This window comes from Culex pipiens, chromosome 1, assembly GCF_016801865.2.
Source record: "Culex pipiens pallens isolate TS chromosome 1, TS_CPP_V2, whole genome shotgun sequence".
Classification (NCBI taxonomy): Eukaryota; Metazoa; Arthropoda; class Insecta; order Diptera; family Culicidae; genus Culex; species Culex pipiens.
Genome location: NC_068937.1, coordinates 25834631 through 25853939, shown reverse-complemented (window position 1 = coordinate 25853939; position 19309 = coordinate 25834631). Strand labels below are relative to the sequence as shown.

The 19309-nt window shown below is 34.8% G+C and overlaps 1 protein-coding gene across 3 annotated transcripts in view; it reads right to left on the bottom strand.

Annotated features, from left to right (window-relative positions):
• The window catches only part of LOC120413371 (serine/threonine-protein kinase tousled-like 2), a 201370-nt gene that overhangs the window by 156916 nt on the left and 25145 nt on the right, over positions 1-19309 (bottom strand). The window contains exon 1 of one of the 3 annotated variants that reach the window (XM_039574162.2): positions 9411-9572. The exons of the other annotated variants lie outside the window; for them this stretch is intronic. The gene's annotated coding sequence lies outside the window, so the exon portion shown is untranslated. Of the gene's footprint in view, positions 1-9410; positions 9573-19309 lie in introns of those variants that run through there. 3 annotated transcript variants of the gene reach the window in all.

Here is a 19309-nt window from a genome sequence, read left to right as displayed (position 1 = left end):
ACCAAATTTCCCACCGTGCACAACTCCTTAACCTTCCGCCATTGGCTCGTAGCATGACTAGCGCCCCCTGAGGACATACCAGAAGCCGACCGAGTAAAACGGGCTCAGTCGTGTCGAGATCGACGAACGAGCTCGACCCAGACAGTGTTAAACGCTTAATAAAACATGTGACGAATAAAAATGGGAAAACGTCCCACCCCCTCCTCCCCCCTTTTTGCCACAAGCGCCCCAACCAATACCAACACTCACTTTTTAAGGTGTATTAGTATTTCAATTCATTTTTGTTTCGTGCTGCAATCAACAAACACTCACTTTCTTCCGTTTGGCCGACTGACGAAAGCACACTTACTTGTGTATGAAAAACGTACGTAGAACGTAAGAGTCTCAGCCGAGCGTAAATTGTTGAGGTAGCTTCTGGTTTCGGGAGGGTAACTCAAAAAATATGGGGGGACACCAATAATGTATTAGTGTGGGGGGTACTCCGTCGTGCGTCGAGAGAATGAGAGTCGGTGAGTGACGAAACTCTCTCACTCTCTAAAATATAAGTGTACAATCTGATTCCCCATTCAAATTAGCCCGCCGATTGAGTAGCATAATATTATCAGTAGTAGTATCGATTCACGCTCCCCAAACACGCACACAACTTCAAAATCATGTGAGAGAGAGCGCGCAAAAAAATCGCTCTCTCACAAGCCGCAAATCTCTCACCCAAAACCAAATCATCATCCGTCGAGACTAGACGTTGGCGTGCCTGGCAAGGTTGCGGTTGCATTTTACGATCATTTATTCTTTTGTTGTTATGCTCCCCCCAACCTTCCTCTCTCGCTTCATCACCACTGGTGCGGCGCTGCCGGACCAAACTCGATTTTATTGAACCACTCTACTCTCTGTGAGTGAGGCAGCAGCGGCGCGCATTAAGACATATTTGGGCGTGCTGGGGGGCGAACACTGCAGCAGGGTTGCCATTTTTACTTTTTTATAAATTTAATGTTATCCAAATATTTTATGATTTGCATAAAAAATTAAGTTCAATTAACTAAATTCTTACCAACATTGAATTTACTTCTATTTATGTGGAATAGGTTAAAATATTTACACACAAAAACATGTGAATTTACACTTTTATAGAGGTGAAACATTTTTCCTGAAACAAATATGTCACCATTCTCTGATGTGCCAAACATTGGAATTTCATTGCAATTTAACGGAATTCTAAAAACTGCTAGAAATAAATTCAAAAATGTGTTATTCTTGAACAATTCCGTACAGTACAATTACTGTAAAAAAAACGCAATAGTCCACGATACAAACTATAACCTCCTGACACAAAATATACACTTACAAAATTTGCATGAGTTAATTTTTTCAAATTTTCAAGCATTTTAGCAGCTAAATTTTACAATTTACAATTAAGTTGTGTAATTTTACCTACGAAAATGTGTAAAACTACATCTTTTCCATTGTAATACCACTTTTTCAACCAAAATTAAGGCAATATTATAACTTCAATATATTACAACTGAGTAATTTTGTAGAATTTTGCTTTTTTTTACATATGCAGTAATTCAAAAAAACAAATCTGGAAATTCCCTGGGCGAAATAATTATAAGACCCATATTTTTTTGTTTAGCCATTAGGGTGACCTACGCCGTGTTAGGGTGTTCCGAAAAAATTGCCATTTTCGTCGATATTGACAAAATTCACCTTTTTTCAAAAACACATAATTCCACACCATTTCAGGCTTTTCTAGGAAAAATAGTATAGAGACCGAAAAATCTAGCCTAACATTTGAAAAGGTCGAATGAAACTTTAAAATGCCGTTTTGACGGTGTCTGGACCAAACAGCCCACAGTTTTAAATTGTGTAAATTTGGAAGGTTGAATATTACCATCTATTATGATGTAATTTTACCTCAATTTAGACTGAACGAGTGACATTGACACCAGAATAGTGGTAAAATTACACATTTTCAAAGGTAAAATTACACCTTTTTCTGGCATAAAAGATGTTCTCCTTCTTAGATGTAATATTATCATGTATTTTTTTACTGTGTATGTCTTTAAATATTTTATCGGAATCCTTCACAGCAAAAAAAAATGAATTTTTTAATGTTGAAAATTTGGTAGGTTTAATATTACCTCTTTTTTGAGTAATATTACATAAAAAATGTGTAAAAATGTGAACCTGAAGAATATTCAACAAATACTGATGAATATTCATCAATTTCTGATGTAATATTACACATTTTTTTCGACACAAAATCTGTCACCATTTCCTGAAGAATATTACCATAATTTTTTTTTCTGTGTTGGACAATTTTACGTAACATACTCAAAAATGGGAGATTTTCATTAATAGAATTCCGGGATATGATTTAAAATAAAACTGGGATTTTCGGCGCGCCACGCGCAATAACGATTTATTTTGTATTTTTTGAAACTTTAGACATTGGGAATTGACAAAGTTTCAAAAAATACAAAATTCGTAATATCAAAAAAATAATGCGAAATTCTAGAGAATTACTCAGTTGTAATATATTGAGAACAATATTGCCTCAATTTCAGATATTTTTTTATCGATTTGATGTCTTCGGCAAAGTTGTCGACTGTTAGCAGGATTTTTAGAAAAAATAGGTACACGGAAAAAATCAGTTTTTTTTTTACTTTTTATCACTAAAAGTTGAATTAAAAAATATGTATTTTTTTACTTTCGAGTTTTTTTTTATGTTTTCAGGGGACTACAAATACAACTTTTGCGGGTTGAGGGTGTTGCAAAATGTGGTACTGGAGATATGTACTATTTTTCGAAAAAATGTGCTTTTTCCAAAAAAATCTAAAATATTATCAAAGAAAATTTCCAAAAAAATATTTTGAGGAAATATCTAGTATTATGTTTTTTTTGGGCAAAACCAAATTGTGCACCATTTTTAAGTTATAGACAGTTTAAGTTGAATGTCCAGTATTTAGCAATTCAAAAAAACTTCATGAAGGAAAACCTATTTGAAGATACCGTTCCAACATCTTATTTGGGGGGTTGGGTTTCGGAGTGTTAAGTGATTTTTTTTCACTGTAATACCAATTTTTGTTTACTTTTTTTCGTGTTCAGGTGGTGATTTTGGAAAACTTTCGTTCTGCGAAAACCTTCACTTATTTCGGGTTTTTTTTTTCTTTATCAATTTTTGGTATTTTTATATTTATTTAGTTTGTTCAGTTTTTGTTTCGTCGTACACAGAACAAAATGATGGTAATATACAAAAGGGAATGGTTTTATGTCAAGAAAAAAGTGTAATATTACATCAGGAACTTGTGAAATTTCACCAGTTTCTGGTCAGGTTCACATTTTTACAAATTTGTTTGAGATAAAGTTAGTCAAAAAAAATTCAGTCAACCAAATTTTCAACCTTCCGAAATTCTACTTTTTTCTGTGTAGAGGCTGACCTTAAATTCAAAAAATAAAAATGCTTTAAAAGCATAATACAATCAATATTACTTCCACGTTGGCAACCCGCCAACCCGAAAAAAATGTCATATTACATCAGGAACTTTTAAATTTCATCAGTTTTTTGGTCAGGTTCACATTTTTACAAAAAAATTTGAGATAAAATTACTCAAAAAATTTCAGTCGACCAAATTTTCAACCTTCCGAAATTCTACTTTTTTTTCTGTGTAGAGACCAAATTTAAATTCAAAAAATGCTTTAATTAAAACAATCAATATTACTTCCACGTTGGCAACCCGGCCAAAGTGTTGGCACTTGTAGCAGCAACACGAACGGGAGAACCACGGAGGTGAAGAGACACGGTATCGCGTTACTAATACGGATTTATTTTTAACAAGCCGCGCTTGACACGACAATGGCGGATTGAGTGAGTGGCTGCTGATTCGAGGGTGTGAAAATTTTTGACAAATAGTTCAAACAAAAAGCTCCCCCCGAATTAAGTTGATTTATGATTATGAACGCAACAAATTAAAGACCATTTTCGACGAGAATAAGTAAAAGAAAAACAATAAAATTAAATGAAATGTAAGATTTTCAATATTAAAGAGGGACAAATTTTCCAATTTTCGGGCCAACTTTAAGAAATATGGCGGCCACTGCTTCTGGTGGAACGTGAAACACAAACAGACACTCACACACTCGACATTTCTCGCTGCTGATGGAAGAACCTTTAGCAAAAGTACAAAACTCTATGGTATAAATGACATGCGCGTGGTTTGGTTTTCGTGCGGCAGTCGACGACGACGACGACGACTCACACTCACTCCTTCTCCCTTGCAGCAGGCATATCTCTATACACACGAAACAACAACAGCAACAAAAAAAACTATTTGAACGAAAATGAAAAAAAACAGCAATTGAAACGCGCGTGTATACCTACGTATATGCAGATTGTATGATTTTTTGTTTCGCTTTCCTTCGATTTTGCTCAGCGGTGACGAGGGGTCGATGGATGGTGATTTATATATTTGAAAAAAAAATAAAGAAATAAGGAAAACAACAACATATCTTAGAATAAAAAAAACTTTATAACTCAGGTGACGGTGGTTTATTGTTCAATGTCAAAATCACTCATTAAAATTTTGTTGCACATAATTAGATTGTTTACCGAATTCGGTACAGTGTCATCCTGTTTTAGGCAACACGATTTTTTTTTTCATTTCTGCTTGCCAAAAATCAACGGCAATATTTTAACTGTTCATTGTTGTGAAATGTTTAAGATTGGTTTTTGATGAACAATTTAGAACAAAACTTAAGTCTGAGTCTCATTCATCAATCATTTTTGACGAGAGGAAATGTGTCGCAAAGTCGAGTTGCCTCAAACGGGATAGCACTGTAGTGTACACGGAGAAAAAAGAGTTCCTAAAATCGTGAACAAGCGTTCATGAAAATGGGAACCACGAACAAAGTGTTCAAATGCCATGCTACGTTTTTCGAAATCGTACCATGAGATTTGAGCACTTTGTTCGTGGTTCCCATTTTCATGAACGCTTGTTCACGATTTTTCGAACACTTTTTTTCTCCGTGTAGGTAGTGTAAAATCACTTAAAAAATCGATAAACCATCCGTCAAAATGACATTTTTTTTACCGAAATTCGGTTGTACAATGAACAATAATAAACTTCATTACCGATACTGAATTTCGGTATTTTTTTAACTGAATTAGGTAATTTTCAGTTTACCGAACTGTTCAGCAGTTGAAAATTCAGAAAACTTTACCGAAATCGATTAAAAAAATCTTAGTGTGAAGAGTTCAAAAGAAATTTAATTTCTAAAGAATTAGGAGATTGTAAACCTTTTAAAGAATTTTGTATTATCGAACTTTTTTTGGAAATGTATTCATCACTTGGAATAAATCGGTAATATTTTTTTAAACCAGCACAAAAAGTAATGCAAAATACATCACAAACAACAATGGATACTTTTATTCTCAGGATACCGTGACATTAAATGTAAATAATTGTAATAAGCAGAATACAAAACAAATTTTAATAAATTATTAAGTAATTTTTACAAATGTGGAGTCTTTTTTGAAAAGTTTTAATGAACAAAATATTTATTTTTTGCTTTTTGGGTGTGTGTGAAACCGCCTTGAGTTAAGTATATTAAAAAAACACCCAAAAAGCACAAAAACATTCTTAAGCTTTTCAAAAACCTCCGGAATTTTTATGATAACTTCGAGTCATTCAAACCAAAGAGGGCGTAAAATTTTCCTGGGTTCTGATTTTTTTCCGGAAAATTGTCAAATAATATTTTAAAAAAATCCCGGGAATTCCTAGGAATTTACACACTTAGATTTTTTTTACCGAATTCGGTAAAGTTTACCGAATTTACAACTGCTGAACATTTCAGTAAACTGAGATTTACCGAATTCGGTAAAAACTTACCGAAGTTCGATACGGGAGTTCATTATTGTTCATCGTACAGCCAAATTCGGTAATATTTTGTTCATTTTGACAGATGGTTTACCGATCTAAACTTTACCGATTTTTCAACTACCGAATTCGGTAAAAAAAAATTAAGTGTGTAGATGTAAATTGGTGCCATTTTTACAACGATGAATATGGTAATTTAGATTTGCCTTTTAAAAAATCTAAATAATGAACAAAAACTTTACTATAACTTCGCAAATTTGTTAAATTTGACGATTTTATTATTTTTTTGTAAAATTATTTGTTAAATTTGTATCTCGTGTGATTAGGGAATTCGCACTTTTTTGGCTATTTAAAATTTTGTTACGGTTATAATTGGCTACAAAAGGGATATAAACAAGTTTGAATCAAGTTTGGAAGACAAATTTATTGTTTTTTAAGAGATTTACATTTACAATTTAGCATATAAAACTAAAAATATGCCAAATTAAGAAAACATCTTTTTTTATGGGACGTACTTGACTTTAAAGAGGGTTTAAAAATGTCAATCTAATGTTGTGTTTGAAATTACTCCGAAAACGAAGTACCGTAAACTGGGGTCAATCGGGACACATGGGGCGAATTGGGACAGCAGTTTTAACCATGTTGGAGCACAGTATTTTGATTTTTCTGGTTGGTTTCGGTTAGAATAGACTCAGGCCAACAAAATGTGTACATCCATTTCCAAATTCAAATGCTTTAAGTGCTCTAAAAACTGCTGTCCCTATTCAGACTGTAGTCCCGATTCCCCCAGATTACGGTACCTAAAATTTCAATTAATATTTTAGGTGCAGATCTGTAATCCAAAATTTCAGTAAATTCTATTATAAGTGTTACTAAATAATGAATTTACGAGCGAAAACTGTGTTATTATTTCAAATTTTGGAAAACCTGCAAAAAATCATAAAAATGTGAATTCTGTCGCTTAATAGAAGCTCTAGTGCATTTCCTGCATTAAATTTATGCTAGTGAGACAGATATGCGTTTTTTTTGCTTTTAAGACTGGACAACAACTTGAAGTGCGTTTTTCTTGATTGCTTAAATTTGCACTTTGAACAAATAATATACATTCTTTCGAAATTTAAATATATTTGAAACATGTTATTTAAAATTCAAAAAGTGATTTAAATTAAAAAAAAATTGTCTAAAATATGTTTCTGTTTAATTTGAACCATCAATGTTTAATAGAAAATTCAATATCCATTTATTTGTTCGTTAACTATTTTCCACCTGTGGGCAACGGCCTGAGTTTTTAAATCTCATGGATTCAAATTGCATGGTTGCCAGATGGGTAATTCTCTACCAACTCACACGAAATCGGGAAAAGTTGCCCCGACCCCTCTTCGATTTGCGTGAAACTTTGTCCTAAGGGGTAACTTTTGTCCCTGATCACGAATCCGAGGTCCGTTTTTTGATATCTCGTGACGGAGGGGCGGTACGACCCCTTCCATTTTTGAACATGCGAAAAAAGAGGTGTTTTTCAATAATTTCCAGCCTGAAACGGTGATGAGATAGAAATTTGGTGTCAAAGGGACTTTTATGTAAAATTAGACGCCCGATTTGATTGCGTACTCAGAATTCCGAAAAAACCTATTTTTCATCGATAAAAACACTAAAAAAGTTTTAAAAATTCTCCCATTTTCCGTTACTCGACTGTAAAATTTTTTGGAACATGTCATTTTATGGGAAATTTAATTTACTTTTCGAATCTACATTGACCCAGATGGGTCATTTTTTCATTTAGAACAAAATTTTTCATTTTAAAATTTCGTGTTTTTTTAACTTTGCAGTATTATTTTTTAGAGTGTAACAATGTTCTACAAAGTTGTAGAGCAGACAATTACAAAAATTTTGATATATAGACATAAGGGGTTTGCTTATAAACATCACGAGTTATCGCGATTTTACGAAAAAATGTTTTGAAAAAGTTGGTAGTCATCGATCATGGCCGTTCATGGTTACCCGCGACAGACACGGACGACGAAACAAAGAGAAACGCAAAAAGTAACTTTTTCAAAACTTGTTTTCGTAAAATCGCGATAACTCGTGATGTTTACAAGCAAACCCCTTATGTCTATATATCAAAATTTTTGTAATTGTCTGCTCTACAGCTTTGTAGAACTTTGTTACACTCTAAAAAATAACCCTGCAAAGTTAGAAAAAACACGAAATTTTAAAATGAAAAATTTTGTTCTAAATGAAAAAATGACCCTTCTGGGTCAATGTAGATTCGAAAAGTACATTAAATTTCCCATAAAATGACATGTTCCAAAAATTTTTACAGTCGAGTAACGGAAAATGGGAGAATTTTTAAAACTTTTTTAGTGTTTTTTTCGATGAAAAATACGTTTTTTCGGAATTCTGAGTACGCCATCAAATCGGGCGTCTAATTTTACATAAAAGTCCCTTTGACACCAAATTTCTATCTCATCACCGTTTCAGGCTGGAAATTATTGAAAACACCTCTTTTTTCGCATGTTCAAAAATGGAAGGGGTCGTACCGCCCCTCCGTCACGAGATATCAAAAAACGGACCTCGGATTCGTGATCAGGGACAAAAGTTACCCCTTAGGACAAAGTTTCACGCAAATCGAAGAGGGGTCGGGGCAACTGCTGTGTGAGTTGGCGGAGAATTACCCAGATATTCAAATAAAACATCAATTGTGTGGTCTTCTCTGTAACTATCAAACTTCGGTACAAAAAGCAGGTTTCCAAAGCCTTGCCTTTTAAAACAATTAAAAAATCTCATAATTTCAAACAGTGTTGTCAGAATATTAATAAAATTTCCTCGTTGAAAACAAATCCTTTCAAATATTACGTTTTTTTTCGCTGATGTACACAAGCTTTTAGTATTATTTCAAGGACCCCTCGGTTTGTGTTTGCTTTTCCAATTAATGCTGTAAGCAAGAAAAATCAATCCACTTTTTTAAATTTCTGGACAAATTTTAACAATTTTTAACCTTATATTTGCTAAATTGTAATCAAATTTCCTTCGCAAAACAGTTCTGAGAGTATTACATTGATAAAGGTAGACAGATCTTGTGTCACAAAAATTGTATAAATTTAAATCTTTTTTTGTGTAATTGCACTTTTTCAACATAGATTGAGGTAAATCGCAAAAAAGGCAACATCAAATTTTAAAATAATGTAAAATGTTTTTACCTGTGTAGATTAAAATGAACTATTGTCTTCAGATATAACGGGAAAAAATCAGGGAAAAAGTGAGATTGAGGATATGAAAAATAAATTCATATTGTCCTTACAAGGTTCTTTATTTTTGCAATCCTTCGAAGACAAAGGATTGACCAATGAATCCTTTTCCATAACCACTTGCTACTCCTTAACCCGCTACCCAAAGAAACACTAAAGCCTACATATTAAAACTGTGTATGTGTGGTTGTACGTGCTCGCTCATAGGAGGAGGAAAGCTGTCACCACGTCTTCATCACACATACCCACACACACACACCACACGCTTGCTCTGTTTTTGTGGAAAACTTACACGTCATTGATTTTTCTCCCTGCGCCTTCCGGCGGCGGTTGTCGTCGCTGATCCTGCCGAACCAGCACGGGTGGCCGGGGCCAACAGCAGCGACGAGGAGCCATTGTTCCGCGTTGAACGGGACGTCACCTCGAGGCCTCGGGACAGGTAGGACATCTAACCGTTTTAAGCCCTGTTGTTTACAAACACTGACACTGAACAAGAACGCCAACTTCCGGAATCAATCCCCCCTCCACCAGATGTGACAAATTCCTCAACTTCCGGTTCACGTCTAAAAAGCCCACAACCGTTGTCGTCCTTGTAATCTTTTTGTTCTCCTGGCAACTCCCTTCAGAATCTCCTCCACTTTCTCCTCCCGAAAATTCCCCACCCCTCTCAACTCGGAAAACCGCGAAATACCACACGACCACCTTCCGGAAACACACCAGGACCAGGCCCTGTGTTAGTGACACGACTGACGGCGGAGGCGGCTCGCAACTGACACTGACACTCTGGTGGCAGCAGGCCGTGCCGTCGTAACACCAAACTCGCTCTCTCTCTCTCTGGCGCAAATCTGCCTTATTGCTGCGGTTCGTCCCGCGTGCGAGTTCCGTTTGTTGTTTTCTTCCTGCTTCCGCCGTCAACGGGGCCAGACTTCGGCAGGGTTTCGGGCGATGACGCGTCTCCCCGTGTGACTATCTGTGGGATTCGCGCGCCCGTTACTCTTGCTTGCTGCTCTCCCGAAGGATAACCAACCGCAGCAGCAGTATGCCGAATTCTCTGGGAAAATTAAGTTTGTGTTTCTACACCCGCAGGGAAGAAAGGGTTCAAGAAATGCCATACAGCTGTGGTAGCAATAGTTGACAGTTATGCTGTCAAAACATGCATCAAACACGCTTAACTTACACAGAAAAAAAATCAATTCCCGAAATAGTGAATTCTGTTCATGAATTTAAGAATCACGAAGGAATTTATTCATGAGTATGGTGCATTTGCACTATAAACGTGAATATATTATTTCGTGGTTCTCAAATTCATGAACTAAATTCACGATTTCGAGAATTGATTTTTTCCGTGTATTTGCCATTGTTAAAATATGACAGTATTCTGTAAAAAAAAAGTAGTCTAGCTGCCTGTAAAAGGCCTGAGTGTAAAATCACTTTTGCATTATTTTATGAAATTTTCAAACTTTAGTTATACTACACGCTGAACTATGTATTTCAGTATGAGAAACCTACTTGACCGAAAGGTCAGGCTCATAGAAGCGTTTCTCTTTTCAATTAATCATCGGTCTGGTAGCCGAACGGGCTAAGGCTCCAGTCCTTACTGTTGGTGCTGGGTTTGAGTCCCGTCGGATGCAACTTTTGTTTGTTTTGTGTTTACAAAAAAATTACAAGCAGTGTGCAATTTTAAGTGTCTTTTTCATTACGGTGATGTGCATGCTTTTACCATCGTACTTTTTTTTTTGCTGTGTAGAAAATCTGGAATCGAAATTAGAGTGGAAAAAAATGTTTCTTGCTTACTTTTTCAAGTTTCTCGCTTAATTTTTCGAAAGGTCCTGTGTACATACACAGAAAAAAATATTTCTGAACGTTACATCATTAATGATGTAACACTTTTGCACGTCATTAATCATTTAAATTTAAATTTGACTTGATGTAAATTTGCAACACACCATACGTAAAAACATGATTTCACGTGTGATACAGATGAGGTTTCATCCATAAAGTACGTCACGCTAAAATCAGCCAAAATGCCCAATGACCTCGGAATTGGGCCGTTAGGATCTCTGCCATTCTGAAATGGGTTATTGGAAGCAGCGCGAGGGCTGTCACCACCTAATACCCGGGACTGAGATAAGCTGTATCAGCATAACCCAAGTCTGATACAAATTATACTTTCCCATAATTTCGCTGCCGGCCAGCGGGTATTGGATTGGACCACACACACACTGGTAAACCTTTCTCCAACTATGATAAATTTGCGAAAATCGATAAATTCACAAAACAAAAAACATTTCGTATTATTAGTTTTTCCATACAAGAAGTCTCATGCAATTTAGCGGACAAAGAAAACGGGTTTGAAATATGTTTAAATCTGTATTTTGAGATTTAAATTTCGGATCGACTTGGTATCTATACGGCAAAGTTTTTGTAACAGATTAGGACTGTTTCTTTGAAACAAAAAAAAACAAATTTGAGCTACTAACTCAGCAAAAATGTTTTCAAAATTTTCAATTAAGCCTTATTTTTAAAAGTGAAAAAAAACCGCACGGAATTGTTTTGAATTAAACTGAAGAGTAGTGCTAAATAAACTGCGACAAATACTACGAAAATGTTGCTAAACGTGGTTTGTAAAAACTCTCAAAGTTGCATGATTTTCTATGTGAACATAAGGCAGGTACACATTTTATATAAAGTTTTTGTCAGTTTTTGTTTGATTTTGGAAGCTTGAAAATGTTTGATGGTTGAATATTTCACATAGATTGACTTCTTTTTGGATGTAATTTTACCGTAATCTATGAGGAATAAGAAAAATTACACATAAGAGATATTATTTTACATATTTATGCAGGTATTATTTAATTTTCTTCTGACAATAATACTACAATAATTAATATTACTTTGTACATCATATAAAATAAAAGTTTTGAGCAAACACAATAAAAAATTGTGAAAATTTTGAAGATTTAATTTTGTAAGGTTGAATATTACCTCTTTTCTGATGCAATTTTACCTCAATTTAGACTTTAAAAGTGACATTACACCAGAAAAGTGGAAAAATACAAATTTTCAGATGTAAAATTACACTTTTTTTTCTTGCACAAAAGATGTACTTCTTCCCAGATGTAATTTTACCATGATTTTTTTTTACTGTGTGGTTGAAACAGAATTTTAAACTATCTTCAAATTTAAAGGCCTTTTCATGAAAATAAAAACCACTTTTAAAGAAGACAACATTTAGTTCATACATGAAAATTGGTTTAACCTATTTTTCAAATAATTTTTTTTTTAAACGGCCCGGAAATCCGAGGGCAAAACTATATTTTTTTATTAAAAGTCAAAAATGTTGCATGGAATTTTAAGTGCAATCAGCTAAAATCAATTTAATATGCATTTCCCTGCTTTTAGAATCATCTTTACCATGTTTTAGAATTTTAAAAAAACTTTTCGATGTACAGTACCGCAAGAAGTTTGATTGCAAAACAACTGAACAAGTGTAAAATGCATTTTAAAACCCTTTTTTTTTCATTTATATTTTGAGACTGAGGCTTGTTATTTTTTTTATATTTATGTTTGTTTCTTTCAAGACAGAATTTTCGGCAGCAAAAATTGTAATTTTACATCAGAAGATGATGAAAATAGCATTGGAGAGATGAAACTGTGATGTAAAAAAATACCTTAAACTGAGTTAAATTTACACCTTCATATAATCAACACGACGTACGTTTTACTTTTTTATTACTGTTATGAGTGTTGTGTTTTTTGTGTTTGTAAAATTGATAGACATTTTCAGTTATAAGCTTTCATCATAATAATGCCCGGTAAAGTATTATTGGAAATTTGGTAATACTCCAAATAGTCATAAATGCTTAAGTTATGCACAGTAAAATATTGTGTAAATTTGGAAGGTGTAATTTTGTAAGGTTGAATATAACCTTTTTTATGATGTAATTTTACCTCAATCTAGACTGAAAAAGTGACTTTTGACCTGAATAGTGGTAAAATTGCCCATTTTCAGATGTAAAATTACACATTTATTCTGACACAAAAAAAGTACTTCTTCCCAGATGTAATATTACCATGATTTTTTTACGCTGTGGCGTCCGTGTGATTGCCCAACTAAAAATCCAAAACTGTGTCGAAAAGTTTTACACTTCAATACAAGTGCTGAAAAGTTTAACTTTTCAGCATATTTATTTTTGGTTATTATTAGTAGGCAATTTTTCACTATAAAATGACAGAAAAAAAGTATTTTTAATAGGGAAATGCAAAAAAATCAGTCATTTTCCGCTTTCCCAGAGAACCGCTTCAGCTGGTAGGCTTTTCTTGTTGTTCGCGCGAGATGAGACTCCCCAACGACTACGACGTGGACCGGGAAAAAGGTGAACTTTAACTTTTTCCACAGTTTCATTCACTTTCTCTCTTCCCAAATCTCTCTCATTCTCTCTTGGGCTCTCAAATTTTCCGTTTCTCAATGGACCCCCACCAGCGAAAAGGATGCACAGGAAAATCCCTTCGCCGCGTGACACCTCTACGGACGGACGGACGACGACTTCCGACAGTTGAGAGCGCCCACCAGATATTGAAAGAGCGCCAAATGTTTTCTCTTGTGTTGAAAAAGGTTAAGGGGGAGAGGGCGGGTGGGGGGTCTCCCCGGGGGTCGGAAGCTTCCACCGAAAGATCCGATATCTCACCTAATATCCCACGGAAAACAGAACCACAGCGTTAACAGCATAAGAAGTAGATATATCCCGTTGAGATCCGGAACTCTCGAGAGGGGGCTGCTGCACACATGGTTCAGGTTCATCATTGAAGTTTTTGGAAGTGAGGATTTGCTTAAAGATTTAAAAAATAGATTAAAATACACAGAAAAAAAAATCATGGTAATATTACATCTGGGAAGGGGTACATCTTTTATGTCAGAAAAAAGGTGTAATTTTACCTCTGGAAATGTGTAATTTTACCACTTTTCTGGTGTAATGCCACTTTTTCAGTCTAAATTGAGGTAAAATTACATCATAAAAGAGGGAATATTCAACCTTCCAAAATTACAGTTACCATAGATGATTTGGCAATTTTGTTAATTTTGAAGGAGTGTTTTCATAATTTAGAATTACAATAAGTATTTGTAGATTTGTTATAACTGGAATCTAGGTCCTTTTGAAAACTAAACCTAGATTTAAACCAAGAAACCTGCATTTATGAGGTTTGATTTTTCTAATCCCTTTAATCCTTAACTTTCTCAACCATCCTCTTAAAAATGGCGAATCTTGTTTGAAAACAAATCAAACACTGGAACACTGGAATCTTCAAAATTAATTTCTCAAACCCCCTTCTCTATTGAACTACAAAACCTTCTTTTCCACCCGAATTCCTCCATACAGAGGAGTATCCCTTTATGTTTTATCCAACCACCCCCACTCCCACTTAATTCCCTTCCCTTCATAGTACACTCCTAGTCCCCACGATTTTTTTATGTACACATGCATGTGGGTCTCGTGGCGCAGGGGTAGCGGCTTCGGCTGCCGATCCCGATGATGCTATGAGACGCGGGTTCGATTCCCGCCTTATCCACTGAGCTTCTATCGGATGGTGAAGTAAAACGTCGGTCCCGTTTTCTCCTGTCTCGTCAGAGGCGCTGGAGCAGAAATCCCACGTTAGAGGAAGGCCATGCCCCGGGGGGCGTAGTGCCAATAGTTTCGTTTGCATGGAGATTGGCCCGTCGAAAAAAAAATAGAAGGTAAAACAGCCAAATGGATGCTGCCTTGGTACATGAAAATGCGCTCGCAAAATCCGGTCTTCTTCAGAAGCTGGTGGAGGAGGAGGAGGAGGCGGAGGTGGTTTATATATTATTTATAGGAATAAATATTTTTTCTGACTCTGGCAACATTTTTGTTTGCCAACTCATCCCCCCTCATCAACCCACTTCACCAAACTTTCACCACCCAGAACCATTTTCTCCCAGCTTGTCCTGTGTCCTTACGCAGTGGGTTATGCTCTTGGCGTTATTCATTCTAGAGAGCACCACCAGGACCAACGATTGAGCGCCGAAGAAGTGGTTAATTTTTGTACATTAGTGCGTCGTCGTCTTGGTTCCCTGACTGTGGAGTCCTCGCGACACTTTAAAGACGACCTGCTTTGCACCTGTCACGGTGGAGTGATTTTCCGGCAGGATGTTACGTCCCTTGTTCAGTTTGTCTTCGCGGGGTTGGTCTTTCTCGGTCAGCGCTTGACGATTTCTGGTTTTCTGTTTTGGGGTGGAAAAATTAGACCGATTTATTGATTTTTAGTCCACTGTGGGACGAGGTTTGGGTACACCAAACCTACGTACATGTTGTGAAGAAGGTTGATTTCTTCGTCTTTCCAATGCCTTGCTGTTTAAATGCAAAAAAATTCCTTAATAAAACATTTTAAAAAAGTTGAAAAAATAATAGGTTATCAATCAAGCCAATTCTATAACACCGTAGCTCGGATGGCACGTCGATAGATTTTTAAAATTATGTATTATTATGATTTTCTTGCAAGTCCTTATTCTTCACCGAAGCAATCTGGGAAACCCCTGACAAGAATTATCGCCACTTAAACCTACACAGTAAAAAAAACTGAATGATTACATCTGGGAAGCGGTACATCTTTTATGTCAGCAAAAATGTGTAATTTAAATCTGAAAATGTGTAATTTTACCCACGTTTCTGGTGTAATGTCACTTTTTCAGTCTAAATTGAGGTAATATTACATCGTAAAAGAGGTGATATTCAACCTTCCAAATTTACACAATTTTTTACTGTGTATGACCACATTTTTTATTCGAAAATTATCATTTTTCCACTTTAGTTGTATGGCAATAACATTTAAAAATTTAAACTAGTTCATGAACAAGGCTTGCAAATAAGTTTCATAAATGTTAACATTAAGAAAGAAAGAAAAAAGGGAAAGCTTAAAAAATATTTGATTTATTTTAATTTTTAATTAATTTAGTCGATTGCAATGAAAAACTCTGTAATCATTATCCTAAAATATATGAAAAATTCTTTGGTAATTTCCTGATCTCATATATTTGAAAAATATTTTCAAAACGAACGAATCTGTTAAAAAAAAATTGAAACTTTTTATCAAACAAAATTTTATTTTAAAAAGTTATCCTGAAAAAAAATTTATTATTTTGTGGCAAGCTTGCTAACATATTCGTTAACAAATATAAATTTTATTCATGTTTCTAAAAAAAAAGATAAAAAAATTGAAAGTATGTTTTCTAATGTACATTTAAAGCTAACAATCCAAGATTGTAATTCAAATTTTAACGAATTGGAAAAGGATGTTTTCTTGTTGACATTTTTTTTATCAAAAATATTTCTGGATAATATTTATTTAAAAAAGAAAAGAATCAAATTCATACAAACAAAATGTTTTAAATTAATTTGGAACAAAAATATTAATTTAAAAAAAAAAACAAAAGCAAAATCGAATTAAAAATTCAAATTTGAAATCAAACTTAAAAAAATACTCAACTTATTTAATCAATATTTCATAAACGGCCAATTTTCGAAAGCCGTTGCGGTCCGGACAAAATGGCTTCGCGGGCTAAATCCGTTTTAAAAATACTCAAATATTTATTATTTGCAATATGGGTAACGAACATCGCTAAATTTTGCATAAAATTTCACCATATCAGATTTTTAAGTATTACATTCTTATCGGTATCAAATGACGCAAAAAAAATAACTTTAAAGTTTACTGTAAAGTTTTATTTTGCATATATTGCATGCAATTTTTTGCTTGTATGCAACAGTGACGAACCGCCCTAATTCTCCATACAAACTTTGGAGAAAAACCATTCGGCCCTGTCTAAATATGTTTGGAAAACTCAAAGTGCACGTGTTCCTGGGGACCCGAAACTTTATGCTTCCCGTCGAGTTGAGCCTGCGCAGTCATTTTTGTAATTTTTTGTAGGTCAGTGTTATATATTTAAAGTATAAAATCCCGATAATTTCTGAAAGTTCGTTTTTTTGTATTGTTAAAATTTTAATAAAATGCATAATTATTAAAATTTTATTGAAATGCATAACGATTAAACTATGAAAATTTACAATATTTGAAAAAATAAATATTTTGCACTCACAATTCAACACAATAAAAAATCCCCGATTGTAAAATCGCATGCAAAAACATGTACATAACTTTTGTGTAAAAAGACACTTCGTATTACACAATGCTTGTACAATTTTTGTAAACATAAAAAAAGTCGCCACCGACGGGATTCAAACCAAGCATCAACAGTAAGGACTGGCGCCTTAGCCCGCTCGGCCATCAGACCGATGAACAATGTAAGGATAAACGCATATATGAGCTTGCCAGTTCGGTCAAGTTAGTTTCCCATATTGATGGGCTACATATTTCAGAGTGTAATAGGCCTTTTACATGCAGCTAGATTACTACTTTTTTGTGAAATACAGTAAAATATTCTACGGAAAATGGTGAAAAATTTCCACTACATAGTTTTATTTTTGTGAAAAATACTAAAATTTTCACAAAATACACTATTTAAGAAAAATAATTTTCAAGATTTTCAACATGCATGGGTATTACATTAGGGTGCTTAGAAAAAATGGCCCCTGCTCAACAAGCGAAAAACTGTTCGATGGGTTATTTTAAGCATCTGTGCCATTTTTGAGCAAAATTGGTTGAGATTAACCCATTGATACCCGAGCCTAAAGTTAGTAAAAAATACACTTTTTATACAAAAATTACATTTTTAAATCGTTAATAACTTTTCAGGATCGAGTTTTACAGCTTTGGTATGTTCTACAAATTTGTAGAGCATAAAATTTCCCATGAGAATCTCACTTTTGGGAATATTTGGATGGTACTAGCGCACCCTGCAGACAAAACCGTTAGATTGTTGGGTTTTTCATACTTTTTTTTCGATTTTTCCTAAACATCAATAGGTAAATGTTATCAATAGGTAAATGTTGACCGATTTTGCTCATATTTGGCCCAGGGTCCTAAAATAGCTCTAGGAACAATATTCAGCTTGTGGAGCGAGGTTTAAAAAAAAGTCCCATATTGTGGGCACCCTAGTATTACATGCATGTTGCAAATCATGAAAATTTGATATTTTTTAAATACTGTATTTTGTGAAAATTTGTGTATTTTTCACTAAAAACTCTTATGTAGTGGAAAGCATTCAAAAAATTTGACGTCGATACCCATATTTTCAAAATGTTGGTATTTTTAACAAAATATGGCCATTGTAATATTTATGTCAAGTTTTTCACTTATTTTCCAAATAAAACAGGGGGCAAAAATAAAATATGTTGAAATGAAAATTTTCATTATAAAAACTTGTTACACTCAGAATACATTGAAAATAATTTAGTAATGTTTTTTATCGAAAGAAGACCTTTTTAATGTCGATGTAGGCCGTTGCAAATATTTTTCAAAGCTTTTATTTTATTTTTTAAGGTTTGGCTTTCTCATTCTTTCGTCGATGTGCCTTCAAAGTTGTGATGCTATGAAGGCCTTAAACTAAAACCAAACAAAAAAGCCCACATTCAACAACGACGTTCCTAATCTCATTTCACGTGGGCAAAAAAGACACACACAAAAAAGAAGTAGACTACATCATCCCACCAAGGACATCATCAGGTTGGCCACAAACAATTCCGCAGCTTGGGACGAGCTTCCTACGAAGGACCTGGAATCGCTTGGCAGAACGGGGAGAAAGTTTCTCCCCGTTCGATTTCGATTTCGCGACTTTTGAGCTCCTAAACCACACACACACACACACACACACACACCGTCATCATTTTCATCTCGAGGAAAACCGTCATCATCGTCAGTAATCGTCATCGATATCGTGTTGCTACTCGAGCCTTTGGGGAGTGTGTGTGTGTACGTAGTACATGTAAATGCGAATAAATTTATAGCTTTCTGCTTTTCGCAACGAGGGGTAGCAGGACTTGGAGCGACGCAACACGAGGAGACATACGATGTGATCAGAATGCTAGAGGTCCTAGAGAGAAAGAGCAAACGCAGAGATTCAACGGGGTTTCTGGGAGGAGGTGGGAAACGGGATTGAATTTATTTTATGTACTTTTGCGTGCTTTCTCTTTTGTCGTTCTTGTAGCAAACAGTGACGGGTGGATGTTTTAGGATGAATGTCCCTATTTTGGTTCTATTGTACCTAATTTGGACCTA